At 33.6% G+C, this 12,434-nt stretch overlaps 1 protein-coding gene across 1 annotated transcript in view; it reads left to right on the top strand.

The window, feature by feature from the left end:
• Window positions 1-491: 491 nt before the first annotated feature.
• Window positions 492-12,434, top strand: part of Gld (Glucose dehydrogenase) — a 35,920-nt gene continuing 23,977 nt past the window's right edge. Inside the window, exon 1 of the mRNA XM_014242134.3 lies at window positions 492-1,194. The gene's annotated coding sequence lies outside the window, so the exon portion shown is untranslated. The remainder of the gene's footprint in view (window positions 1,195-12,434) is intronic.

The following is a 12,434-nucleotide window of genomic DNA, read 5'->3' as shown; positions in this document are numbered from 1 at the left end:
ACACTTAAAGGGGGACCGTTGGGTTATGTAAGAATTTAACACCTTATAATGGTTCCGTCGAGGCAAGTTATACGGGAATGAAATACATAAGTAACCGAAGCTTTAAGCACAAAATGGTCAAAAGATTTCCTTTGTTGCCTTTTCGTACTGGAAGCGAAAGATCTTTATGATTTTGGACCCGCTTGAAATAGGGGTGCTTTGAAGAACTTAAGCAAACCGTTAAGGGGCTTTAAGAGTTAATAATAAAGCCGCTAATTATAGAAATATATATTTTCGAAGTTGTTCAATACAAATTTATTGTTCGACTCATGCCCAGTGTTGCAAGGTGGCCACAAGAAAATAGTAGCAACAGCAATTAGTCGTTTGCTGCAAGACTGGCCACAGCTGAGCAAACCACAACAGTAGCAACGTCAATTCCCGCTGCGTCGTCGCTCTTAGCAACTTCGGCAATGCAATCACGAACGCGTGTTTATAAAATAGCGTGGCAGACTGCAGAAACGGTTGTTTGATGCCGAACGCGAACGCAGAGGTTTGAACAGCTGACCACGGAGCAGCGGCAAGCGAACGGTTTACGGTGTTTTATTGTGCTTTTCACAGAGCAATTCGAACAGAAAATTATTGAAACAAAGTTAAAGTGATTGTATAAAAGAAGACTTATGCAAGCAATATAGTGCGCGGAGTTCTTAAATTAAACTGCCATTTCGGGAATAAGAAAACAGTGTAGTGTTTACGTGTCAATAATTCGTGCGCTAAGATAAAAGCAAAAACTTAAAGCAGTTACAACTAACTAACGATATTCGGTGGCAAGCAATATTCGCCAACACACAAACATAATCTACCATAGGCTGTTAATATCTGCAAGTTACTTGCAAGGGAGACCGTGAAACGGTAAATATCGTAAGGTTAAAACAGTGTATACAAGAACTGTGCGCACATACTCACCTACATACTTGTATTATAAGCAGCGCTTTACATAAGCACAGCTAATGGACTCAAAAGACTAAAGCAACGAACTCGGTTGGCTGTGTGGCTTGTAGTACGTACATAAACGCCAGTTTGAAATCTTTATCGACAGCTCAACGCACAAACGCCAAAAAGTGGGTGATGCCTTGAAAGAAGCGCTTTTGGCGGAAAAAGATATACAAAAATATATGGAAACAACAACAATATTTAGCAGCGATTTCCTTTTCCTTTGTAAGTAGCAAAAACAAAAATTACGTAAAATTACTGTTACAAAGCGAAGAAGCATTGCATATGCATATGCATTTAACCAAACTAAATGTTGATGTGAGGCCAAAAGTGTGTATCGATTGAAGGTTAAGCCAAAGTAAAAAGAATTGTTTGCAGCCGTTAGACTGTGAGCCACAGCGTTACACTGAAGATGTAAAATATATATATGTTCTGATTACAGATTTAATATTTGCAACTTGCAGCAAAAATTAGTTTAAAAAAGAGCCAAAGTCAAGAAGTCAAAATTTAGCTAGAGGTTAGATGTTGCAAATTGGCGAACTTTTTTCAGTTGTGTATGCATTTTGCTCTTCCGCATTCACACTACTTTGTCGATTCTTAAATATGTTGCGAAATTCACTGCATTAAGCAATCAACTAATCTTTCAATGAAGAAACCGAGGCCAAATAATGTTTTATACAACTTAGTCAATGGTTTACTTTATTTAAGTAAACTTTTGGGACTTTTGGGAGTTTCAAACCTTACTCCACTCCTAACTGTGAGCAGCTTTTGGCTCTGAAAAATTAAAAATAAGCAAGAAAACCTTTAACTTCGGTTGCACCAAAGCTAAAAGCCCTTCACATATAAAAATGTTTCCAAACAAGAACTTGATTATGATCGGTTAGTTTGTATGGAAGGTATATGCTATAGTGGTTCGATCTGAAAATTTTGATTTGATTCCGATCGTTCAGTTTGTATGGCTGTTACATGCCATAGTGGTCCGATATTAGCGGTTCCGACAAAAGAGGAATTTCTTAGAGAGAAAAGGATGTGTGCAAAATATGGATCGTTTTCTTTAAAACTGAGCGACTAGTTCGCATATATATAGACAGATACTTTATATATGTATATTCTATGGCGTCTCCAACGGGGCATTACAACCTTTGTGACAAATTTAATATACCCTGTTTAGGTTATAGAAATGATAACAATAACATTTTTGGGGCTTTCTCTGGAAGAAAAATATAAAGTCGTACTTTTAAGATACAACGATTCTTTATATATTGTAGAATTTTACTTGTTTGAATCCTCAAGAACTACCACAATAAATATACAAAGTTGAAGTTCGAGAAAACCGCTAAAAACTTGTAATATACACAGAAGACATGTATATGTATATGGGTTCTAGTTTAATTTAGCGCCATCTGTTTTCTCCTCCTGTTAGTTTGACATCCTTTAGCATTTTGGTGTATAAACTGTATTCATGTTGTTGTAAATTTAAAAAAATTTAAGAATAATATGAGTCAAGATAAAGCTTAGCTATCACTCAATACTTTTTCTTCAGATTTGAAAATTTTTTTGTGAAAAACCGATATTCTTTTATAGAACACAAAACTGAAAATTATATATTATATCAATTTTAATATTTAAAAAGGACTGTAAAACTACAAACTTTGTAAAAATGAGAAACCAGTTTTCTACATGCAGTCCAGACTTGGTTTTAATATTTATCCAGTAGATTCCCTACCAGTGAAATCGAAACCATTTATTGATAATTTTATGATATAAGACTCTAAGCTTCCATAACTTTTTATATCAGTCTTTTATCTCCTTACTACACAATTAAATTATAAATATAATTAATAACTAAGCGAAATAATATTTGATTTTTGCATATCTATAAATGTTTATATAAAAATATTAGAATTTAAGACACTCAGTACACTATCGCATCTTAGCTAAGTTTGTTTGTAGCAATTAGTTGCAAGTATGTGTCAATGTTTGTGCATAGTCGTGCATTCAATGAACTAGAGCTTAGGTGAGTCGAGGAGTTAGGCACTAAACTGAGACTAAAAGTTATACAACTGGCAAAGCACTTATATGTGCATACATACGAGTCTATATATAGTTAAGTCTTTGCATATGTACATTTCAATAAAACTACGTATATAAGGTGAAGTTGCATACAATTAATGACACAAAAGCACGCGTATTCTTTCAGAAGAGACACTTATTTTGCACTAGACGATTGAGCTTAACGGACAATGAAGTTGCACATGGGAGCGCTTAATAATTAAAAAGAAATATAAATGTTCGTATATTTATAACTAAACAACGATTTCAAATCAAAATCAGGATGAATTGAGTATTAGTGATGAGCTTGTGTACTCGAGGCGCAAAGCATGGAAAATCATGAATTATTATGAAATAAAGATAATAATGTGGAGCAAAGCGTAAAATGTAGCGGATTGTTCATTCAATCAAAAGCTGCTCGAATAGGATTATTGCCATGAAAGCTAACACAGCTTGAATATGAAATGTGTCAAATAAATTATTAGGGCGGGGCTAGTTATTTGTTACATAATGTTGCTATGAACGGTGATAGTCTTCTTACAAGCTACATTTATTATATGAGTAAAATATTATACTCCTATATAAGCAATAAAAGGAGTGCTATAATAATGATGAAAGTTTGCAAAATTCTATTGACAAACAAAGATATGTAAAAATTACAGAAAAAGTATTTATAAATTTTAAGCCAATGATACTCCTTGTGGTCTGTAATGAGAAACTGTACAAAACAAAATTTTTTTAAAATATTTTATGATATTTGTTAAGAAAATTAACAATTTGTATCAAAAAACATACAAATTGTACCACCCTAATAATTAAATATACTCCGCATGTATAAATGAAAGACGAATATACAAGATACATATTTACACTTTTATAATCGACAAATTCGAAATATGCGTTCAGGCAAAACTCTGCAAACGCCAGCCGTTTTATAATTGCGCGATACCATAACAATAGTTCAATAATAAAAGACTTTTTCAGTGCAACCTCAATTTCGCTGAATAAAAGTCAATGGTTTAAACGCCAGCGAGAGTTGATTTTAAACGGAGATCGCCTATAGCGATATTAGCTTCACGCACACAATAAAATGCCCATCTACAATGAGTCTAAGAAAAAAAAAAATAACAAAAGTCGAATTGCAATCGTAACACCATTACGAATATAAACGCTTCAAATGCCGCCAGCTCATTGCGATGAGTTGACGAAAAAATTGCTGTTGAATGGATCGTTCCAAAAACGCCCGCCTTGATGATACCCAATTTCTTTAGAATTACCCAATTTTACTCATGCACTTTTATTTGTGAATTTCTCTTGCAGATTTTGGTTTAGTACAATTTTTCATTCAACTTTTTTAAATAACAAAGACAAGCATAAATGTTGATCGTTAATTTAAAAAATCCTTATATAGTTTAATTATGTTCAAATACAATATTTATGAAAATTTAGTAAATTAACTAATTGCTATACAATTACCAAGTTTAATTTCTATACTAGCCACTTAAATTTAACTAAAAGAAATTAATAGTTATAAGTTAAGTTAGAACCAAAAGCTTGTAGATTTCAAGCCGCCACGGCATTGATTGATACCTGTCTACCAATAAAATATTTTAATATTAAGAAGTTTATTCAAAATAATAAAAAGTTACAAGAGTAAAAAATACGTAGACTTTTTAGGCATTTCAGGTTCGCCTGTGTTAACTGGTCATTGTCGATACGGTGTTTACCTGAAAAGGTTCAAAATCTTATCCAATGCAAGTTGTAGAAGTTTTTTGGAAGCAGACGAAGTACAATACTACCATTACATCCTTTTAATGTCCTGCCTTTGCGTGGTTAAGTATCTCACATCTTCTGATATATGTTTTTGAATTATTAGGAATAAAATTATAATGCCTAAGCAGATTTGTGATGAGTTTAAGGCGTAGTTTCGTTACATGACATCCAACATTGAAGTTCTCTGGTTTCACCAACAAATGCCCCTAACCGTTCAATTGTTATATCAACGGGTTATTTTCTTGCAGTAAACAAGTTTTGGTCAAATTTCGTATTTCATCTTTTTCAAAGGTTGTGTCACATGATTTAAAGGTTATTTTACAACATTTTCCCTACATTCATAAATTTTCGCATATATTAGTTTTTCCATCCAAACTGTGATAATCATTCACTAAACAACCTCAGCTACATCAAACAACTTGACTTACTTTTATTAAAAGCAATAATCGAACTCAATAATATTATCATTGACTACAATAAATGTCAATATTTATAGCAATTTGCATTTTAAATCGCCGAAATATTAATATGGGCAAAACCATGAAATATCGCCGAGCAAAAATAGTTTAAGTAAAACCACACTTTGCTTTCTCTCGTGAACATAAATCTTATTAGAATTTTATATAGATCAGGCAACAATATAAAAATTGTCACACGAAAATATATACAAGTATGTATGTATTCAAATTGATGTAAATAAATATGAGTAAGCAAAAATTTCAAAAGGGCCAAATGAGTTCAAGTCTATACAATGGTCTGCTTTGATTTCTAAAAGAACGAATGTCTCTTTTGCCTTTAAGACATCATTAGCTTTGCTTCTTTATTTGCATTTCGTATTCTGCATTGTGACAATTTTTAATTAACGAACCGACATTATTTATGCTCTTTCTTCTTTGATATGTTATATGCTTTCTTATAACAAGTCTTTTTGATGTCAAGTAAGCATGTCTAACAATTAAGTTAAATTTAAGAAAGTTTACAAGCGATTGTATTAGTACTAATGTGCTTTGGCGTTAATTTTAATATTGCTAACCTTAGTTTTTTGTTCACTTTATTCAATTTTTTAAATAATAAATAAGTGAAATCATAAAACACCGGAACTGGTTACTTGCGGTGAAAACATTATTACAAGAAGCATAAACATGTTTTATATATATTATAAAGAAATAAATAAGTAAATTCGCTTAAAAAATGAACGTACATATTCAAATTTGGTACCTCGATGCTTAATTAATTGAAATCATACTTAATAAATGTGACAAAATTTCATCCGTGCTTCTTACTTTAATTGTAGAAATAAATATGTGTACAATAAGCCTGAAATTTTGTAAGCTAATGTGAAAAGAATGCTATATCATCTATTTTTTAACCGATCTAGCTGAATGCCGGCACAAACAGCTGCTTGTTATAACCTGAACAGGGTACATTAAGGGAATGGAAGCTTTTTCATGTCACAAATGAACTTGGTTGGTTGATCTAGGCCCAGTAATTTGCTAAAATGTTTGAATCTCCTTTGTAATAAATTGAATAACCCTTTTCGATTATCGTTGTAATTATTTATGTACGCAAGCTTGTATTATTACCAAGCTCCGTAACATTTTGGCAAAATACGACAAATTAGCTACTTATTATTTAAAATAACAAGTCGAACTCAAATTGCAAATTTTCAGCAGAATTCATAATATTGACTCACTGCTATCTCACTGATTGCATTTTGTATGGTTACTTTACAAAACAAAAGTTTAAAAAGAACTATGATAAGAAAAAGAACACATTCTGATTTTTAAATTACATTAAAAGGTACTAAGTCAGTTTTTTTCTTTTGCCTCAAAAAGTTATTATATTTGTACAAGTATATCTATTACAAATTTATGCAAGGTACGCCTATAGTAAGGTTTTAAACAAAGTAAGTAAAAGTCGTGCCTAAAAATGTATATTTAATGATGTTTTTTCCAACAATTCTGGGTATTTTCGTTTTATTTGCTGTCACGTCTCCTTTACTTTTAATTATTGTCGTTACCTCAAATACGAAGTTATAAAATCTATAAAAAATACTAAGTCATTATACGATAGTTGCGCGTAATTTCCATGAACAATGAAGAATGGAATGTCAATAGAATCTAAAGGCATATGTACTTCTTTTTGAAAAAAAAAATTGCTGGCACTGATATTATAATATATGTATGTATATCTTAACAATGAACATTACGGAATATTTTATTAGTTGTATATGCTTTCATCACTGTAGCTCTTAAAAAGTCCGGTATTAGAATGCCGCAATTTTAGAATAAATATTTTTGTGAGTTCCAAATACAAATATTCTAAATTTTTATTTTAAAAGCTTAGACATAAATTATGGAAACATTTTTTAAATCTTCATTTTAAAATTCAATGCTAGTTGATTTGAAAAGCCGTGGTATAATATTCAAAACATTTGTTGAGATCTTTTTTGTAATTTCTCTCAAAACAAGTGGTATAATGAGTCCTGATGTCTGAGAACAAAGAAGTCGTTGGCGACCAGATCCGAAGCATAAGATGAATATTAAAGTAATACGAAGCCCAATTTATGCAATAATATTCTCTATATTCAAGAAATAATATGCATCACTCCACTATTTTGCATCAACACGTGAAATCCCTTTATCCAGGTATAACAAAACATATAATTATATAATCAAAAATTTTCATGAAAAATACAAATTTGTTGGTATTTGAAAAATATACAGTTATATAAGTGTATCAAAATGAAGAGGTTGATGATACGAGTTGGACTATCTGTGCGTCCGGAAATACTTTATAGAAATGGGATAATAAAAGTGGCACCGCTCACGGCATGACCGATTTCAACCACTGTAAGTTCGTCCGTACCGAAATGCTTCATAGAAATCACTGGAAAAGTTGGATTATAGGAGTGGCATCGCTTTTCGATGAAATCCTTCATCTCAAGAACTACACGACGGAATTCAACCAAACTTAGTACATAATGCTATAAGAACTTGTGAAAATGAGCGGAATCGGATTTTCCGTCCGTCTGCCCGTTAATCTGTATGTACACGAACTAGTCGCTCAGTTTTTGAGATATCAATCTGAAATTCTGCACATGTCCTTTTCTCTACAAGAAGCTGCCTATTTGTCGCAACCGGGGATGTCGGACCATAGCATATAGCTGCTATGCAAACTGAAGGATCAAGATCAAGTACTTGTGTGGATAACTTTTTTAGTTGATAAACTGATCAAAGACTTAAGCGAGCAATTATCTAACAACAACATTCATGTCCTCTCAAAAATATAATTAGATTCACTGCAGCCATGTAAATATGTGTGTAGGGTACATAATTAAAATCATTGCAGATTTCAAATGTAGCAGCTGGCGGCAGCGGAGAACTTATACTTTGAGTGGCTGAGAAACTTTGAGGCAGCCGCCTACTACTTCTGCCGATTTCACACTAGTATTTCTCAACTTCAATTTTCTATAATTTGGGTGGTCTAATCTTAAATATCTATGCAGTTAAAGGTCAAAAAAGCGAAACTGAAATGCAAATCATCGCAACAATTCCTTACGTGGGAACACAAAAACTACGTTTACTTCCAAACATCTACAAAAACTGCCAAGTCGTGATCTGGCAGGTTACAGAAATAGCGAGAGGCATTAAAAAGACGGCAGTGTAATTGTAAGCAAGCGCAACTGTTGCCTCAGATTGTTGGTGAAGGCGACAATTTGATAATTACAATAATTTTCGCGTAATTTTCACTTGAAGTTGGCGGCAAAGAAATTTGCACAATTTCTTGCCAATATAATGCCAACTTATGGCAGTCATGCAAATGGGAGCTATAGAGCGAAGAGGGACGGGGAGAGGGCGAGAGGAAAGGGAGCTAGGAAAATGTTAGGACAGCGGAATAAGGCAAATGAATTTAATTTTTATTTTTTTTTATTGAATCATTTACTGCCTGTTTTCGACTGTCTGAGCTCTCCTGAAAGTTTGGTATCCATTTGGATAGGTTTACTGCTCCACGTCGCAATCTCTTCACGGACCCACGGAAAATATCAATTGCTTTTGTATATTCAACAAGCAACAACGTTAACTTCTGATCGTTCAATTTGTGTGACAGCTATATAATATAGTGATCTGATCTATACAATTTCTGCGGAGATTACATTGTTGTCTTAGAAAATAACTCGTGCCAAATTTCGTGAAGATATTACGTCAAATAAAAAAGTATTCCATACAAGTATTTGATTCCGATTGTTCAGTTTTCAGTTTGTATGGCAGCTATAAGCTTCTTAGTGAGGAAAGGACAGGTGCGAAATTTTAGATCGATAGCTTAAAAACTTAGTGACTAGTTTGTATATATACAGACAGACGGACATGGCTAAATTAACTAAGCTCATCATGTTGATAATTTATGTATATATTTTAGGGTCTTCGATGCTTCCTTCTGGGTGTTAAAAATTTCGTGGCAAACTTAATATACCCTGTTCAGGGTATAAAAGTACCAATACATTGACTAGTTGGAATTGTGGTCGAAGCTGGTTGCAAAGTAGTTTATAACTAGTTGAATAGACTGCAGAATTTTCAATATTTAGCAAGTTTTTAGTTTGCTACGAAGCACAAAAGGATACTCGTAAAAGTTTTAGATTTCCATTTGCGGTATCTGAAGAATACGTGAGAAAATGATAAGTAACAATAGCAATTAAATAAGAACGAGATAATGTTACGAACGCACTTTTAGTTCGATAATTTAGTTTTACCTTTTTTGAACGATTTTTCATCGACATGGGAGTGATGTACTTGTACAATACATAGTACAGGCATTCGCGTTTAAAGTTCGACTTATAAGGACAATAGATTTGCTAGTTTGTTCACCATAATCGTTCACTAAAAATGTGGCTATCCAAATTGAGCAAGAGCCTAGAAACAATAAGTTGTTGTATATATATTTGATGCACGCGCGGCATTTGCAATAAGTTTGTACGCGGTCGCCTTGTAGGAAGTTGTGTGTTCGATACCAAGATTTGTACGAGAAGTATTGAAATTGTTTGCTTATTTTGCTCTTGAGAAATATCTTGGGTGTGGTAAGGTTTGAGTAGAAGTATTCCCGCTTTTATATATCTAAAAGCTCTGCAAAGATTTTCGCACATTTTTGTGTATGCCAAATATGGTAATATATGATATTGTAAATGGTACTAATAAAGCACTTTGTTGACTTCTTCCTGTGCTAATACATACTGATATTATTTAAATTTTTAACTGAACGTTCCTCTTACTCTGTTGCAAGCAAGTCTATATGTTTATCCAGCAACATATTGTATTTCGACGTTGCATGTTTTATATCTGTTGCACATTGTCTTTTGCCGTTCACTTGACATTTGCAAAACTCAAAAGTGAAGTAAAAAACTAAAAGTATAACGTTCAATTCAAAAATAAACTAAGTTCTCTACAAACACTTGCGGTTACATAGAAGCGCACACAACAAATGCCCAAAACAAAAAATCATAGGCATTAAAATTGGCAATAAGAAAATAATTTTGAAACCGAAAACCTCAGAGTTGTTTGCCTCGTCGCTTAGTCTAATAGCTTATTTTTTAGTTGCTGCAGCGAGTGGCAACTCGTTCGCTAGCTAACGACTTCTTCAGTCTATTTAATTTTTTTTTTCCTTTTGCTCATTTGCGGCTTGTGGTACATTTCATCGTAGAATGAAGTCGTTCACATTGCTTCTTCTGAGAAAAGAGCTGCAATGAAAAATAATTTGGCAATTTCGATTGTTGAACAATCCGAAGATTCGCCAAGTCGATCAATTGTTGCGGATTGTTGCATATCTTACAAAATGTTGTGGTAAAAATACATTGAAATTGAGATACTCGTATCTAAATAGATATTTGTCTTTTTAGATTAAAATCTCAAAATGGTGATGAATACTTAGGTAGACAGAAATTACTCTCTTCTGAAAGAGACCTTTGAACCTAGTAAACGTCCACAGAAACTGTTACGGACGAAAAAACCAAAAGAAATCAACAAATGATTTTGGGTGACCATAAAATAAGGTCCTTCGAGATAACTGACTCTCTCAAGGTATAAAAAGTTACGTACTCGACATAGCTTTCTTTAACATTTAGGAATGTGAACGATGTACGATTCACCCTGTCACAAATCAACCAAAATCAAAAAATCACAACGTATTGAGTAAAAAATCGATTTAATAAAAAAAAGTATGTTATTCAGTTAAACTAAAGTGTGTTTTTTTTGTTTGGATATATGGTTTTCAAAAAAAAATAAAACGCATAAAAAGTAATGATATGATCAAGGGGCACGTGACCGCCGTGAGTAGCTTGAATACATTCCAGCCGTGAGGCTCAATTTTTTCATCAATTGGGGCAATATGTTAGAAATAAACAAATAAAAGTCCAGCGGTGCTAAATCGCACGGTTTTGTGGGCCACGAAAACAGGCCAACGACACGAGTTAATGCGCTCACCCAAAATAACCTTCAATAAATCGGTTGTTTCGTTGGCTGTAAGGCATGTAGCGCCGTCTTGTTGGAACCAAAGGTCCTTCACATCAATGCAGGCACGCAAAAGTCACTAATCATGGCTTTGGTACCCCATTGACTGCAACATTATTAGAAGGGTATTGTAGCTTCGTCACAACCGAAGTGAACGTATTTTCTTAAAAACTGAATATGTTTAGGGTCGAAAGGAGCATGTAGTATTTTCTAGAATATATCTTGAATTACTTTTATTTGCATCCTGCTTTTATGAGAAAGATAAGCATATACTTGCATATGTGTACATGAATTGGATCTGACGATCTACAAGTATTAGCAAAAAACTTATATTTTTTGACAAATTACGTAATCTAATCCCGCAAACATATATTCGTAAAATTTAGAAAATTTAATAAAAACCGGCCTGTTGCCTTGTCACGCAGTCATTTACTTATTTAATGTGAACAATTTAACAATTTATTTCATTTTATTTGCACTAATTGAAGCGCTGAATGCATGAATGAAAGCTTAGTGCTGTCGGCTACTCAGCGACAGACTGTCTGGCCATCTGAGTGGTTAGGTTTGTGCATATTATATGCCAGCGAGGAGTAAAACAAGAACCGAAACTGGCAGATCGAAATCAAAACAATCCGCATTATTGCTACATCAAATGATGCTGCAGAGTAACAGCAAATGCAACAAAAACAACAGCGGCATTGGCCAGAAGCGTGTTACGAAGGCATTTTTGTTCAACATTACGATTTGCCAGTAAGCGAATCGCTGTCTATGCGCCCAACACTAAATCGTTGATGTGACTACATATTGTACTTACATACATGTATGTGTATCTTTACATTGGTGTATGAAATTTGCTTATTATGCCGCTGCTAACGATATGTGTGTTACTGACGTGAAGCTTTGCGGCGAAATTTGCAATGTTTGTTGCGCCTGTTGGCCTTCTTGCGTTTCCTATGTCTGACTGTATGTATGTACAAGTATGTACGCAAGCCTAGGTGTAATGCACCCCACATGTGGTTTTGGTTAGTGCTACCTTTTGGCATTGCGCTGCATTGCTAACTTGTCACACGAATTCGCACAGCGGCGCATTGTGCCAGCTGTTTTGGCAAAGCGAAAATTAACCGCACCTGAAAAAGCGGA

Source organism: Bactrocera oleae, chromosome 2 (assembly GCF_042242935.1).
Source record: "Bactrocera oleae isolate idBacOlea1 chromosome 2, idBacOlea1, whole genome shotgun sequence".
NCBI classification, from domain to species: domain Eukaryota; kingdom Metazoa; phylum Arthropoda; class Insecta; order Diptera; family Tephritidae; genus Bactrocera; species Bactrocera oleae.
Note: the sequence above shows the minus strand (reverse complement) of the source record. Positions and strands in the feature narration are given on the sequence as shown.